Raw genomic sequence first — 17,477 nt, forward strand, 5'->3', positions numbered from 1 at the left:
AATATGATAGAACAAAGACAAAGAAAGAGGGATAGAAATAATTAAAATTCTGTTTCCAGATAACATGATTCTGTATGCAGAAAAATAAATTTATCAAAGATTCAGGATATAATGTCATATACAAAAATCCAATGTATTTCTATGCTGTCAACAAATATTTGGAAATGGAAATAGAAATAAAATTTATAAGGACATCTGAAATAATGTTTTAAAAACTTATTTTAAAACGTTATTTCTATTTTTTAATTAGGTTTTTAAAAATACTCAAGATTTGTACAGTGAAATGTCTAAAACATTGCCAACAAAAATGAAAGCAGGCCTAAATAAATGAAGAGAAAGGTCATGTTTACAGATTAGAAGACTTAATATTAAAATGTCAGTTTTTCTCTAATCTATAATTTCATCATGATACCAATCAATATTTCAACACTATTTATGAAATTGGCAAGTTGATTCTAAAATATATGCGGAAATAAACAGGACCCAGAATAACCAACATGATTTTGAAAAATAACAAAATTGTGAGACTTCCACAATCTGAGTTAAGACTACTTATAAAGTCACTAGTGCAGTACAATATTGACGTCAAGGTAGATATATAGATTAATGTAACACAATAGAAAGCTCAGAAATAGACATAGACATATATTATATGATTATGTGATTTTTGACAACAGTTTCAAAGTAATTCAATTGGGTAACTATGGTCTTGTCAACAAATAGGCATCCATAAGTCCTTACCTCACATCATACTTAAAAATTAACTCAAAATGGATTATAGAATTATAAAAGTGAAACTGTTAAACTTTTAGAAGAAAGTATGTGAAGAAATCTTTGTGACCTTGGTTAGCAAAGATTTGCTAGATAGAAAACCAAAAACACAAACTATAAACTAATAAGTTGTTACGCTGGATTTCATTAAAATACAAAATTAGATTCTTTTGCTTTTCAAAAAGCTCTTTTATGAAAATTGAAGGCAAGCTATAGTCTGGAAGAAAATATTTGTAAAATATAGTTCTAAAATAGACCTTAAATGGAAGATATAAGAACACTCAAACTCAATAATTAAAAAAACTAATAAATATTTGAATAGACACTTCACCAAAGAAGATATATAAATGGCAAATAAACACATGAAAGGATGCTCAACATCATTAGTCTGAAGAAAAAGCAAATTAAAACCTCAATTACCATTACATACCCACTAAAGTGACTACGGCTGAAAACCGACAATACTTTGTATTGGCAAAGGTATGATGTAAATGCAACTCTCATATATTGCTGATGGGGATAAAAGAAAATGTCATAGCAATTTTGGAAAACAATTTGGAAGTTTCTCATAATGTTAAAAATACACATCATACAACTCAGCAATACCATTTATAGTGATTCATCCAAGAGAAATAAAATGTATTTTCTTTTTTTGAATTTTTTTTTTTTTTTTTTTTTTAAGACAAGGTCTTGCTCTGTCTCCCAGGCTGGAGTGCAGTGGCACTATCATGGCACATGGCAGCCTTGACCTCCTGGGCTCAAGCAGTCCCCCACCTCCGCCTCTCAAGTAGCTGGGATTACATGTGTGCGCTACAATGACCAGCTAATTTTTGTATTTTTTGTGGAGACAGGGTTTAGCCATGTTGCCCAAGCTGGTCTTGAACTCTTGGATTTAAGCAATCTGCCCATCTCAGCCTCCCAAAGTGTTAGGATTACAGGTGTGAGCCACTGCAACTGGCCTGCTTTCTTTTTTTCTTTTTTTTTTTAATTAAAAAATTTGTTTTTGAAAACGTATTTTCACATAAACGCTTCTTGTAGAAAAACAATTTGTTGTATGGGCAGAGTGACACCACCTTGAAGCAATGATGACTTCTGCATACCAAGGTGTTTGGCAGCAAGGTCTTAAAACAATACCTGTAGGATAAATAACCTCTCATAAAGATGCTTAGCCAACCCTCCAGTAGTCATGAGTTTTGGCAAGAAAATCTGAGATGTGACCAGCTGCACATTTTGCCCTAAAAGCTTGCTATAGAAAAGATATTTTCCAAAGGGCAGGTGTGGGTATCCACTGTCTCACAGCCACCTGAGACATCATTTCTGCTTATAAGTCCCTATTAAATATTAATTTTCAAGAAACTGGATTTATTAGCCTCTTTATTTGGCCTCTCAGTGTCCTCAGGCTTTGGGGGGCAGGTTTGCATAGACCTGTCCATGTGGAACGCTTATACTCAATTATTCCTGGTGGTTTTATTCATAATAGGCCCAAACTGAAAATAACCAATATGTCCATTAACTGGTAAGTGGATAAACAAAATTTAATTTATCCCTACAATGGAGTACTATGCTACAACAGAAAAGAGTGAAAGATTGGTACACACATCAGCACAGATGATGCTCAAACCATTTTGTTAATAGGAGGAGCCATACAGAAAAGAGTGCCTACTGTATGATTCCTCATGAAGTACTATAAAAGGCAAAACCATGGTGGCTAAAAGCAAATTAGTGGTTGTCAGAGGTTTGGGATGGGGTTAGGGAATTTGCTGTAAAGGGGCATGAAGGATTTGGGGTGTGATGTTCTATACATATTCTATGTATGTTTGTGGTTGTGATTACATTAATACTGTCATATATGTTTGTCAAAACTCAAAACATATGTAAAACAAATTTTATTACATAAATTATACCTCAACAAAGGTGACTGTTAAAAACTACCCTTAATTTTTCACCTATTAAACTGACAAAACCCCAAAAGCTTGATACTGCACTGTGTTAGTCCTACTTTGGAGAAATGGGCAGTCTTGGACATCATCTTTGTGGGAGAAAAATAGTTCATTCTATTATAAATAGCTATTTGATAGTATCTGTCAAAATTACAAATTCATATACACTTAGACCCAGCAATTCTATTATTGGAGACTATCCTAGTCAATTGAAAAATGGGAGACTATATACATTCTACATTATGAGTTAGAATTCTAAAAACTGAATAACAGGTTTTAAAAAATGATGAAAATGAGAATTGATAAAGTATATATGATATCAATACAAATGCAGGAAAAAAATCTCTGAGAAGAAAATGTTTCTAAGAAAAGAAAGAACATGGATGCTAAAAAAGGATTTGGATGAAGTTAATTATGATACAAATTGATTAGACATTTAATTAATGTTCTTAAATCTTTCAGAGATGCATGAAAAATGAACAAATGTCTGTAAAAGAAGTCATGAAAATCTTGATAACACAGTCATTGAAATGTATATTCAACTCAGTGTACAACTTAGTAGCTATAGATGACAGTATTAAGATAATTACCGTCTTAAATAATTATAGAAAAGCTATTGCAACTATATCATTGTGACTACAGTATACATTAACAAGACTTCTTGTGTTTAGAGGGCTAAGAATTCTTGAAGAACACAAGACCCAAACTCATGAAGACCTTGATAAATACAAGCTGAAATATGGCAGAAAGTGCCTATATGATCCGGAAAGGCTTCTGGGAGGAGGTAGTCAGTGAGGTGAGGTGATCCAAGAAAGTGGGTAGGAGTAAAATGGGAAGCGTCATTTTTTCTAGGAGGGGGAGCATCATTTGGGTGGTGGGAAGGCTCAAGGACAAGGAGTGAAACAGTGCAGAAAGAGAAGGACTTCAGGTGGGAGATTAGGAAAATAAGAGTGTAAGAGGAGGTACCCTTCTGGAGAACCTGAACACTACACTGCCATGTCTGAACTTCTTACAGGCACAGGATGCCACTGGAATTTTTGAGCAGGGGTCAGCCATGACAGTGGAGTTTAAAATACAGCATATCTGGCTGCAGTGAGCAGGATGGGTTGCAGCACTAAGAGATTGCAGGCAGAGACTGACTAGGGAAGTGCTGGAATACATTAGGCGTGAAGTGATAATAACTAAGGTTCTGGTCAAGGGTGTGGCTATGAGATCAGAAAAGAAGGCTTGGATATAGAATAGATTACTTCACAAGAGCCAACAGGCTTGGCGACTAATCCCGTGTGTAGGAGAAAGAAAGGAAAGGGAAGAATCAAAGACAGCTTCTTGGTTTGAGACTGTCTTGTGGAGAGAATGCTGGTACCATTGACAGAGATAAAGAAGTCAGGAAGAGTTGCTGGTTTAGAGGAGGAAAACGGGGAGTGTGATTTTTAAAATATTATGTTGGAGTGGAACATTGGATATCAGTAATAATGTTCAGAAGGTAATTAGGGAGAGAGGTCAGACTTGGGTAATTTAAATATGGAAGTCAACAGAGGACTGAAGGATAAAGAGGAGAATTAACATAGTTTGGTTCAGGGGGAAACTGATGAAGGAGAGTATTACAAACAAGGAGCGGCCCTAGTAAGGACTAACAGAGTTAGGGAGGCCTAAGGGAATCAGGGCTGGAAGGTCCACGAGGGCGGGAGATTAATAGGTCAACAGTTCCAGTAAAGTGGGCAGTTGAGGATAGGTTTCTGGGGTGTGGGAGAAGAGGCTCTAACCCATTAGAGGTAGGTAGATCGTAATGACTATTTGCTTAAAGAGGTATCAAGAAAAACAGGGAGAAAAAATATAGCCAGAGTAGTACCAAATGGCCATGTTTTGGGACGTAAAAGCAAAGAAACTGGAAGAGAACTACATACATATATATATGTGTATATTATAAGTATCAGGATTCTTAATATAGACATCTATATCAATAATTTTAAAAGTTTGAATGAATATTGACATTTTTATCGGTGGATATATTTAAAAGAAAACCAGTCTTCAGATAAAAATGAAGAAGCGTGTGTTTTTTGCCACTCAAGAATAGAGGTCCCGGTCTAGTACCCTAGAGGATGAATCTGGCTCACAGATAAAATATTAAATACATTATGCAAAGCACAGCATTTAAAACTTTTTGACTAAATGCCATAGTCCCCGTCACTCCCTATTGTCCCATAGCCAGCCTACATCACTAGTTTGTCACCAGCCAAGCTCAGAGGGCTTCTCCATGTGTAGCCCCTGCTGTAAGTCTTTCTAATGGTAAATCATAAAAAAAAGGAAAATGTGAAAATAACTCAATAATTGCAGGCAAAATATCCTGAGTTTGTCTGAGTATATTATACTTTTTTCTTAGCAAATTGGGTACAGTGAATGTTATTTGTAGTGTTGTTGTCTTCTGAATTATCTCAATGGGTATTGCTCCCCTCCCCAGGCCCTCTCTTGGAGGACTGATTGTGGTTTGAGTGCTCTCACCCTTGCATTTGCTATGTGCTCCTGTTTGCTTGAGTGTTTCTTTTATCCAGTTCTGTTTAATTACCATGCAAAACCCTCTGTTGAGCTTTTAATTAGCAAGTTATCTCCGTCTGAAGACTGGAAACCCTGGGCTCTTTCAGCATATATTAGACAGCTAAAATATGAAATTAAAGAAAACAGAGTTTTAGCCAACAGAAACAACTGACTCATTTCCTTGTGAAAACACACAAGGTTTATGTTACTCTGGCAACGATATTCCAGAATAGCATCTCTCCCCTCCCCTTTCAGAGCTTTTATGTGTTTCTGTTACAGTCTGTGTTCCACGGTGACCTAATGTTGAACCAAGTCACTTAGTGATTCATGAGACACAAGAGAACTGTGCTTTCATTTAGATAGCTCGTCCTATGTCCTTTTGACCAAAGGAAGAAAAGTTTACTTTGTATGAAGAGAGGAACTGTAAAAGAGATATAAAGAACTCTTGACTGAGTGCTGTCTTAGGATGTAAGTGTGGTCCTGCTGTTACTTTAAAAACACCACAACTGGTTCCAGTGTGTTAGAATTCTAAGAGCCTATTTTTCTAGACAGCTGATTAAATCATAATGTGCAACCTGTATGTGTACCGCATAGGGAAATGAAAATTCAGAGACTCATTGCAGAAGACTCCAGATGTTTCTTGGGACTCACATCGTGGGAGGGAATTTCACAGTGCTTAGGGTCGAAATTTTAACACAAACTACTACAACTCTCCAAAGCAAAAATGTGTAGAGCGAAAACGGTTGAACAACTCTCTCTTCTAGGTTTTAAATTCTCTGAGGTACTTAAAAGGAAATGAGGAGAACCTTCAATTTATTAAGCTCTTGCTGCTGATATTTAAAAAGTATGTTCTGCATGGAATGATGGTTTCAGGATTTTAAGTATAGATACTCTCTGTGAACAGCTTTATACTTTCATTGAAAGGGCAGTAAATTTTGTAGCCATTAGAATGCAACCAACTAAAAATTATGGGTGTATGAAGAATTTTAGTTTCTCTCTCATACTTACCACCTGTCTGCAAAAGAGAATTTCAGGTTTGTTCAGTCATTGTTTTTTCTCTTTCAAAATGTGCCTTTCCATTTCTCTTGACTTTGACGAGAAATAATAGAATAACAGGCAGAGAGACTCACTGGAATAGTAGGAGGATGAGGGAGAATGATTTAGTGTCAATATATATTTTATTTCCCATTTATATATAATGTCAATTTGTATAATGAGGGGCTAGAAGAGGGAAAGTAAGTGGAGAAATAATAGAAAAAGTCATCTGGGTTGAAGGTAGAGGAGACTTTTTGGAGATTTGAGAAAAGGTTCGGGAACAGACATTATTTGTGATAGTGATGGGTGGAGGGGAGAGAAAAGAGGATTTTAAGAATTGCTGAAACTCATGTCTTCATCGTAGTGTTCTGTACATACAAGAAAAGGGCTTCATTTATTTTGAAATTAAATTTGTTTGCAGGGACTGTATACTTTTAGCCATAATACTGCTCTGAGACTGAACCCTATGGATTATGGTATTATAAACCACAAAAAGTATTAGTATTTGAAAATTGCTTGACAAAATTCTGAAATTATTCCTAATAGAAAAATAATCTCAAATTGGGGAATGTAGAGTGGAAATTCCTTTTTTTTCTTCTTCTTCTTTGTTTTTCTATGTGTGATACCATACCCAAGTATTAAGATAGAAAGCAAAAGTAACTACAAATCACTTAGGTCAAAACGCTTACTCAGCACTGTCATCATGAAGGTATCTCTGATATGAGTAGCGTTCCCTTTCAACATAAATAAATAAAAGGCATTAGGGAACAACTTAAATTCTAAAATTAGTTTTCATTATAATTTCTTCTTCTTTTTTTTTTTTTTTTCTTTTTGAGATGGAATCTCACTCTATTGCCAGGCTGGATGCATTGGTGCGATCTTGGCTCACTGCAACCTCCACCTCCCTGGTTCAAGCAATTCTCCTGCCTTAGCCTCCCAAGTAGCTGGGTCTACAGGCGTGTATCACCATGTCCAGCTAATTTTTGTATTTTTAGTAGAGATGGAGTTTCACCATGTTGGCCAGGATGGTCTTGATCTATTGACCTCATGATCCGCCTGCCTCCCAAAGTGCTGGGATTACAGGCATGAACCACGGCGCCTGGCCTCATTATAATTTCTTACATGATTTTTTTTTTCATTTTAATAAAAAACTATTTTTTTACCTATGATTTTTCTCTTTGTCTTCAAACTTCAACCCTGCTTTTGGGTATCCTTAAAAAAAAATAGTCCATCTGTTGGGCATGTGGCTTCTGAAATTACAATTCCAAATCCCTCATAGAAATAATGATAGAGTATTTTCTTTTTTGAAATTAATAACCAAAGTAATTGCAAAATATTTTCAACTTTTTCAGCAATGTAAAGTGAGAAAGCTGAACTATTTGCCACACAGCAAATAAAGCAGGTTTTACAGTTTTGTAAATTGTAATCCTCTACCATAAACATCAAGAAAATCACATCTAGAAATATAACTGTATGAGAATCAGATAGTTTGTATATATTTCAAATTTGAAATATAAAATGTGAATGCATTATAATAGATCACAAGATTTCAACTTTGATAGAAATAAACACCAAGACCTTGATCATCAGCCTTAAAAAAGATGTTACATGCCACTATATATTGGTTACAGAATGCATTATTAACGAACCAATAAGATAAGTGTCTGATTCCCAAACTGTTGGCCTAAATATTATTAAATTTCATGAGCCATTTTGCTTCTGCAAATTTAGAAGGAAATCTGGCAATTTTATTGGATAATAAATATTAGCTATGCCTATATGATGAGAGAATGACTAAGAGTAGGGTGAACTCTGGAATCATTGAGATAAAAAACATATTAATTAAAAAACATTTAGTCGTGGTAAAATATACACGACATAAAGTTTACCATTTTAAGCATACAGTTTAGTAGTGTTAGTACACAAAGTGCTATGCCACCAATCTCCAGAACTCTTTTTATCTTGTAAAACTGAAACTCTATATCCATTAAACAACTACCCCTTTATTCCCCCTGCCCTCAGCTCCTGGCAACCACTATTCTACTTTCTGTCATGATGAGTTGAGCACTCTAGACACTTGATATAAATGAAATCATACAGTATTTGTCTTTTTATGACCAGTTTATTTCATTTAGCATAATGTCCTCAGGGTTTACCTGTGCTGTAGCATGTGACAGCATTTCCTTCCTTTTTAAGACTGAATAATATTCCATTGTGTGTATTTTACACGTTTTGCTTATCCATTCATCTGTCGATGGACACTTGGGATGCTTCCAACCTTTGGCTATTGTGAATAATGCTGCTATGAACATGGGTATCTGTTTGAGACTCTGCTTTCAATTCTTTCGGGTATAGATCCAGAAGTGAGATTGCTAGATCATATGGTAATTCTATCTTTGAATTTTTGAGCAACCACCACACTGTTTTCCACAGCATCTAAACTTTGTCCACCAACAATGCACAAAGGTATGAATTTCTCCACTTTCTGGTTGACACTTATACACTTATTGTTTCCGTTTTTTTTTTCTTTTTTTTAAATAGTAGTTATCTTAATAGTTATCTTAATGGTTGTGAGGTAGTACTTAAATTGTTTTGTTTTTTTGTTTGTTTGTTTGTTTGTTTTTTAAGATGGAGTCTTGCTCTGTTGCCCAGGCTGGAGTGCAGTGGCATGATCCTGGCTCACCGCAACCTCTGCCTCCCGGGTTCAGCAATCCTGCCCCAACCTTCTGAGTAGATGGGATTACAGGCACACACCACCATGCTCGGCTAATCTGTGATATTTTTAGTAGAGATGGGGTTTCACCATGTTGGCCAGGCTGGTTTTGAACTCCTGACCTCAAGTGATTTGCCCACCTCAGCCTCCCAAAGTGTTGGGATTACAGGCATGAGCCACTGTGCCCAGACTTACTTAATTTTAACTACATTCAAACACTAAAATTATTAAATAGAATTATGCCTCCTGTACATGTAGAAAAAGTCATAATTCAATTTTTGCTTAAGTTGCCTATCCTTTTTGAAGTTCATTTTAAAAACATTAGGCATGTGTTACATAACAACACATTTTTTAATAAAATTGTTTTACACTTAAGATTCAATTTATCTATTGCACTTAAGATTCAATTTATCTATTGCTGAATAGTAGATAAATGGCATCCCAAACTTAGTGGCTTAAAACAACCATCAGTTATTTAACTCATGATCCATTGATTTGTGCAGGGTTGGAGGGGACTATACATCTCTGTTCCATGTGATATAAACCAGGGTGGATGTGTGGAGGCCGGGATATTGGGAAGGCTTGTTTACTCACATGTATGGTAGGTGCTGTTGGCTAAGACTTCAGCTAAAAATGTGGGCAGGAATGCCTACGCCTTGTCTCTCCATGTAAGTTCTTGGCTTCCTCATAGCATGGTGACTGGGTTTGAAAAGCAAATGACCTGAAAGGGAGCTAGGAGGAAGTTGTATTGTCTTTTATAACTTACATTCAAAAATCACATGGTGACGCTTTTGCCATAAACCCTTAATTGAGGAAACCACAAAAGCTCACTCAGGTTCAAGAAAGGAGATATAGAAGGCTCTGGAAGAACATATGGGATGCAAAGAATTGTTGTGGCCATTTTTGGAAACCACAATCTGCCACACTTAGTAACTTACTAAATCAGGTAACTGTATGTAAAAGCATCTTTCTCCAACACTTAAAATAGTCACATTTATTTTATGTTTCAAGGTATATTGTAGATCTACTTTACTATGTTACATAGAAGTACTAATGATGTTTTCTTTTTTCAAAAATTCTCTTTCATATAGATACACATAAAGTCTGTCTGTCCTGCCCTTATTTTATGAGTTTCGCAGGCCTGGAGCAAGAGTGCAGCTGCAGAACCACATATCGTGTATTTAAATATTTAATAGTTTCAAATCAAATTAGCAACATAAGTGAAGTCATTTCTATTCCTTTTACCTTGACAAATATTCCTTTATTACAACCTGGGTGGTCGATTTCACTTTAGAATTTTGGAATTGTAGAAGTTCTATGCCAAATGTGATGGGAGAGGCTGCTCCTGACTGCTGCCTCCTGTCTCCCTTTCTCTTCGCCTCCCCAGATCCATCCAACGTTGAAGGGCTTTATGTACACACATGTGAACAACCCACTCCTTATCCAAATTCCAGCTGTAAGACAATGCCGTACTAGAAGTGACTGTTCTTGGGCCACCCCTCAGGCCTAGAAATACAAACATCAGAGGTGCAGACCACCTTCTGGGAGATGGTGCAGGGAAGAGGCCCATGTGCACCATGGGGACCTGCATAGCTTCCAGGAGCCATTTGTGTAGGCAGTTACAGGGTCTAAAGTACATAGAATGAGATCTAGAAGTGAGGACAACGACCACATCCACTTGGCCCTGTCTCCTGTAGTCTGGAGTGCAGCTGGGGGAGGAGCAGTACAGGGCTCTGTAATATTCAGAATCCAGAACAGGGAGCCTCTTGCCCGGGTGAGAACTCAGTAATTGAGGGAAGGTGGGAGAGAGGGCATAGTGCTGCTCCCATCCTGAGTTCGCCCTGAGCCTACCCTGAGCCAGGTGCATTTATTTTCTTGCCCTTTCATTCCTCTTCCCTTTTCCTTTCTGTCTTTTCTTTCCCTTCTTTCATTTTCCCTTTTTCTTTTTTATTTTCCAGATCTTTCTGGGCCCTCTTTGTTCATCTCAGTAAGCCCCATCTTGGTAAGAGCAAAAGGTGCCAGGGCTTGAGTAAAGGTCTTTCTTTTGCAATGGCACTATCCACCAAGAATGAGGGCACTGGACCCTGCAGTGATTTCACAGCCTTTCTCCATCTGCCCTCCAGAGTCAGTTTTCCAGAATCAGAGTTGGAGTCTGAGCCTGCATTTTGGTGCTGCTTATACCCAGATTTATAGTTGCAGGCTTTAAAAACCAAGCTTTATAATAGAGGAGCTCTTTTTATTTCAAGGTAGCCAGCAAATGATTTGCCCTGTTGACCTCCAACCAGGCAGGAACAAACAACTTTTATTAGAATTGGTGTTACTTGGAAAGGATATTTGGAAAGAGTGAATCAAAACTGTTTTTATCTTGTGAAAAACATTTTTTCCCCTGGATTTTGGTTCATTTTTAATTCAAGTACCTTACCAGATGCCTTGGGTCCAGTCCCAATTGGTCTCCAAAACCAATATGACAGAATTGAATGGCCCACCATGCACCTCCTTTGTCTTCTATCCTGTTTCATGTTCTCCTTCAAACCACTTTGACTTAAAAATTTTTGCATTGGTTTATTTCCTGTACTTCAACTAAAGATCATTTTAGTTCCTACAGGATTTATACAACCTCCATGTCCAGATGGGTGATGTTAAGAGGTAACTAAACTATTCTCCAATCATTTACCTTTATATCATTATCTCTGCTGGCTCTTGTCACTGGCAAAATTTTAAGGCTTAAATACTAACATATATCTTTCTTTATAAAAATAACAAATAAGAAAATTACATCATGACAAAATCTCTCCTTTATATAATTAAAAGTATTAATTACATAGAGAATAAAAACTGTGTTAGTTTCAGCTTTTTTTAATATTTATACTTTAAACAGGGTAGAAGCTTCTGGACATTGTATGTCAAGAGCTCTAAGTATACATTTCATATACAGGTTTTAAGACACTAAAAGCTAGAACTAAAATTGATGTAAAAATAGATCTGTCAACTTCTAATACTCAAAGGTATAATATGAACTTTGAGAAGTTAAGCATGGAAGGCATGGGCCATTACAAAACATTTCAATTTTTCTGACATGACCTGCCTGATGAATTTTTACTTTCTGATTATTTTTGAGAGCTGTAAGTTTTCTTTTTAAATAATTCTCAGTATTCAGTTTTCAATATAGAAAATCTGAAAGACCACAAAAGAAAAATATCATTAATAATTTCCTAAACAAAAGATATCTTTTATTTCTATATATATCCTTTTTAAAAATTAAAAAAGTATTTCCCATATAACAAAAAACTTTTTCTACAGCAATATTTAGAAATATTTGATAACAATATATAAAAATTTTTTTAAAAGTAACATATACAATGAACCAAATTTCAAACCATATGAGAGTTCAAAATATAAAATAATATTTGTCTCTGGAAAATATGACATGTATTTTTATGTCACTAAGTCTGTGTCATCCAAAGAAAATCTTACCAAAATTAGGAGGAGAAAGAGGCAAAGGGATAGTTTAATTTTCATTCTCTTCATCTCTCTCATTAGAGCATGATTATATATTTTTTACAAAGATAATTTAGATATTTAATTGTATATTATGAATATTTTTCCCCTTGAAGATATTCTTGTTGGAGGCTGTGACTATTATAAGTTTTAACTGTTGTTGTATAGACTTACTGACTGCTGTCAACTTGAGATTTTATTGCATCTTTGGGTTTGTATCATTGTTTCTTGGATTTCATATCTTTTTGAAATTACCTTTTCAATTTGCTGTATTGTATCCTGAAGTAGTATTTTCAGAGATAGTCTGTGTGTTGTGATAAACTTTCTGATTATTTTCATGCACAAAACTGTATCTTTTCTGCACTCATATCTGATTGATGTTTTGCCCAGGTATAGAAGTATATATTCAAAATAGTTTTTTTCTTAGTAGTATAAAGGCATTGCTCAACTGAATTATAATATCTAATGCCCCTTATAAAAAGTCTGATACCATTCTGATTCTCAGTCTTTTATACATAACTATTCTTTCTTTCTGTAACCTTGTAGAATCTTATCTTTGTCATCAGAGTTCTGAAAAAATGCTGGATATGTTCAAGTAAGGGCCTTAAAAAATATTAACAGCATTATAACATGCCACCCAAAAAGTTAATGCTTTAAAACGATAGCAAGTTACTATTTCTTATTATTCTATTGGCTAGGAAATAGTGCTGAACTTAGCTGAGCAATTGCTTTGCCACATTGGGGTTAACTGGGATCACTCACTTAGCTATGTTCAGCTGACTGCTGGGGTGGGCTGGAAGGACCAAGAAAGCTTCATTCATGTCTTTGTTGCCTTGGTATTCTTCCACATGGTCGCTTTCTCCAGATGGTGTTCTTTATTTGACTGTCTAACCTGAGCTTTCTTGCAGCATGACAGCTGGCTTCCCCGAAGAAGGCTAAGCAGAAGGTACAATGCCTCATCCTGCCTAGTCTCAGGAGCTACCCAGTGCCACTGCTGCCACATTCTGTTAGTAAAAGCAAGTCTCAGGAGAAGTGCAAGTTTAAGGGTAGGGGCAGTACAGTTTGATGAAAAGAGTGACAAAGTCTCAGTGCAACAGTCAAGGGGGATAAGAGAAGAGATATTGTAACCATCTTTAGAAACACTCTACCAGATGCATTTAGTAAGAATTTTCAATTCATAAACATTATTCTTAGTTTTAGAAAATTTCCTTTTATTACCTTTTCTCCCTCTCTGTTACATTCTTTGTCATTTAGGAACTCCTGTCAGATGAGATCTAAGTAACAGGGGCATGATCTTCTATGTCTTAACTTTTCTTCCAAGCTCTATTTTGTATCCTTTAGAGGATTTCTTTAATTTTTTTCCTCAAAGTCTATTGAATTTCTTGTATTTTCAATGACATTTTAAAATTTCCATGAACTGTTTGGTATTCTTTGCATATTCTTCTTAGCAGGGTGTTCTTGTTTTCTATAGGCAACTTGTTCTCTAATATTTTTAAAGTTGGAAGTTATTTTGTGTTCCCTCAATTATCACTGTTTCTTTTGAGGTCATTGTTTTATTTCCTCATTATATTTATGAACAATGGACAAAACAACAAGCTGTTTAACAGAGGGAGCATGTCTGAGTTTCCTCACAAGTGTACAGTCTCGTTGAACCAACAAGTTTCTCCCATTCATTGAAAGCTGAGTGTGAATATGGTCACTAAAAAGTTTTACTTAGGGGAGTAAGATCTAAAAGCAGGCAGACAAACAGACCAACTCCATCCTGTTTTATACCAATAAGGACGGCTTTGCTCTGAAGTGTTTCTGGCATATTAGTCAGTTTCTTTAGATATTAGTTCTTTGGTTTTATTGTGGAGGCAAACATTGTGACCATCGTAGAGAGGGTGGGATGGGGTTGGGAAGGGGCTAAGTAGTACAATTGCTGTGTAAATAATCCCTGACTAAATCATCTTGATTTCTGTCTCTCTTCTTAGTCCAGCTCCCTCCAAGCTTAGAGCCTCTCTTTTACTTTCTTGCTGAGAAAATGGCTCCTACCCCTCTTGCAGCCTTTTCAGTATCCATTCTACATTCTCTCTTCCAGAGATATATCAAAAGCCCTGGTTCCCTGATACTTTCTCTTCTCCTTCACAATACTGTTATGCACTTAATTTTTTTTCAGCTTAAAGTAATAAAAATTTGTTGCAAATTCCTAGGTTAGTGATTATCTCCTCTCAGCCTTGGGAGAGGGAACAACACTGCAAAAAATCACTGAGAAAGCTCACACTGTTCCAACAGCCCTGGCCAACACAGGAAGGAGGAAGGTAATTCTCCAGAAAAAGGGTTGGTCTTTAGTCTTTCTTAATCCAACAGGGGTTAGGAGGACAGGTGCAGGGGACCATTACACTTATCTTTTTTTGTACTTCTTTACTGTTCTTACTTTGAGATGCTTTCAGTTGGTCACATTGAAATGGAAGATTACAACATGATTTTAATGGTTGCTTGGTATTCTACTATATAAATGGCTACAACTTGCTTAAATGATCAGTTAGATTGTTTTCATTGTTTGGTTATTATTCTTGTAAATGTGTAAAAATAAAAAATATGTTTTTCTTTTTTTTTGAGACAGGGTCTGTGTCACCCAGGCTCAAGTGAAGTGGCGCCATCATAGCTCATCATAACCTCAAACTCCTGGGCTTAAGCCATCTTCCCACGTAGCTGGGACTACAGATGTGTGACACCATACCTAGATAATTTTTAAGTTTCTTTTGCAGAGATGGGGTCTCCCTATATTTCCCAGACTGATCTTGAACTCCTGGCCTCAAGCGATCCTCCTCTTTGGCCTCCTGAAGTGTTGGGATTATAGACATGAGCCAGTAAGCACAGCCAATTATGTTATTTTTAAAGATAGTTAAGTCTTTATGGGCATAGCTGGAATAGGCTGGATGAGTTGATGAAACAGGTAAAATGTTCCTCATAAGAAATAATATATTTTTTTCAAGGAACTAAATGAGTTTATGAAAAGAAGGTTAAAAGATCAAGGAGAATCAGCAATATAGCAATAAATTGAAGCCCAGGTAGAAGAGAAAGCCAGAAATAAGGGGGACTTTGTGAGGAAATGGGTATCTATGATGGGTGTTAAGTTGTTGGCTGTGCTCTGTTCCCCTGTAACATCCTCTGTAGCCTCACATCTGCAGTAGAGTCTGCTATACACAGTCTTTGGGGGAGAAAAGGGATTGGGCAGTGCTCAGAAACGAAAAGAAGATGCAGAAAAAAGACATTGGGGATGATAAATGCAGCAGTAATACATACTTGAACCCAGAAGGTACTAGCAGAATATAAACAAGGCCCACCTGCCTACCCATATACATATAGTGTTTTATTTTATTTTTTAAGACATTTTCTCACTGTGTTGCCCAGGCTGGTCTCAAATTAGTGGGTTCAAGTGATCCTCCTGCTTCAGCCTCCCAAAGTGCTAGAATTACAGGCATGAGCCACCGAACTCATTTTGGAACCCATTTTACATGAAACTTGAAGTGATAATTCTTTATATCAAGTCTCTTCCACTCTATCTCAGTCTCTTTTTACCTATACTACACAGTGTCAGGTGAAGTCCCATTCTTTTTAATCGAAAGAGTTTCCAGAAGGCCTTAGGGGAGTGACGATGGATTGCTGAACTTACCCTTATTCCACTGTGTGAGGGGCTAGGCATGGCCAAGTTGCCTTGAAGGGCTAGCTTGCCTCTCTCACAGTATCCTCTGTATCACTTAAGAGGACTTACTGTTGTGAAAGAAAGCCAAACTCACACTACCTTATAAATAAGAGAGGGAAATGATTCACTGACTTAAAGTCCTGGAGTAGGGTAGGCTTTAAGTTTGGCTTAATCCTGTCTCCCTCTTTTATTGCCATTACTCTTCAAGTGGCCAGAAAATGTCTACAGAATTTTTCCCGTCTTCCCATGCATAACACAAACCGCACCCAGAGTAGGGAGAAAGATGTCTTCCAGGGGTTTCTCTTAAGAGGACATTTATCCCAGAGGCCCTCAGCAAACCTTCCCTCACTTCTCGCTGGTAACATGTCCATTCTTTGACCAATCCCAGTTCTCAATGGATCCTGAACCAGTTAAGAGAGATGAGATCACCATGATTAAATAAAACTGGGAGAGAAGGAAGTTAGACAGCTTTAATGTCCAGTGTGTGCGCTTCTTCATAGTCAGGGGTCTCCTCCACCATCTCTGATGCCCATGTGAAAGAATCTCACCAATTAAACACAATATTCTGCATGTTCTCTCTCTGATTCTAGGCCTTTGCTAAGGAGAGGTGGCAGTTCCTCTTGGTTTCTCATTATTCTCCAAGCCCATGACGATTTTCTGATCTGTCCCAATAAGCTTTAGGTTTTGCCTCTCCTTAGTTGGATTTTCAGCATCCAAGTGGTTGTTAAGAAATTCTTATTTTCTCTACACCCTACCAAATATTTTACTCCACGAGTACTACCCTTCTACCCTTTGTACAAATCTTAGTGTCCTCAGCTGTCTCTGGAATGTTGCCATGACAATCCTATGCCTCCTCCTATATCTGCTCCATGCAGTTTGTAGTTTGCTAGACACTAGAGGATATACTCATTTCAAATGTTGTTAAATATTTACAATTACTTTTAAAAGAGATGGCACCAAGTTATACTCTGAATAAGAAACGAGTACCCATGTCCCATCACATGCTTGCCAACACTGTGCGCCATCAAGTTTTTTGATCATTGTTCATTTTATAGGTTAAAAGCTGGACTTGTTAATCTCATTAATTTCTTTGTCAGCTGGAGTACATCTTCAAGTAATTATTTTTTTCTTGAAAAAGAAGAGGCACCCGGGTGTGGTGACTCACACCTGTAATCGCAGCACTTTGAAAGGCCAGGGTGGGTGCATCACTTGAGCCCAGGAGTTTGAGATCAGCCCGGGCAACATGGCAAAACCCTCATCTCTACAAAAAATGCAAAACTTAGCCAGGCATGGTGGTGCA

This window comes from Theropithecus gelada, chromosome 12, assembly GCF_003255815.1.
Source record: "Theropithecus gelada isolate Dixy chromosome 12, Tgel_1.0, whole genome shotgun sequence".
NCBI classification, from domain to species: domain Eukaryota; kingdom Metazoa; phylum Chordata; class Mammalia; order Primates; family Cercopithecidae; genus Theropithecus; species Theropithecus gelada.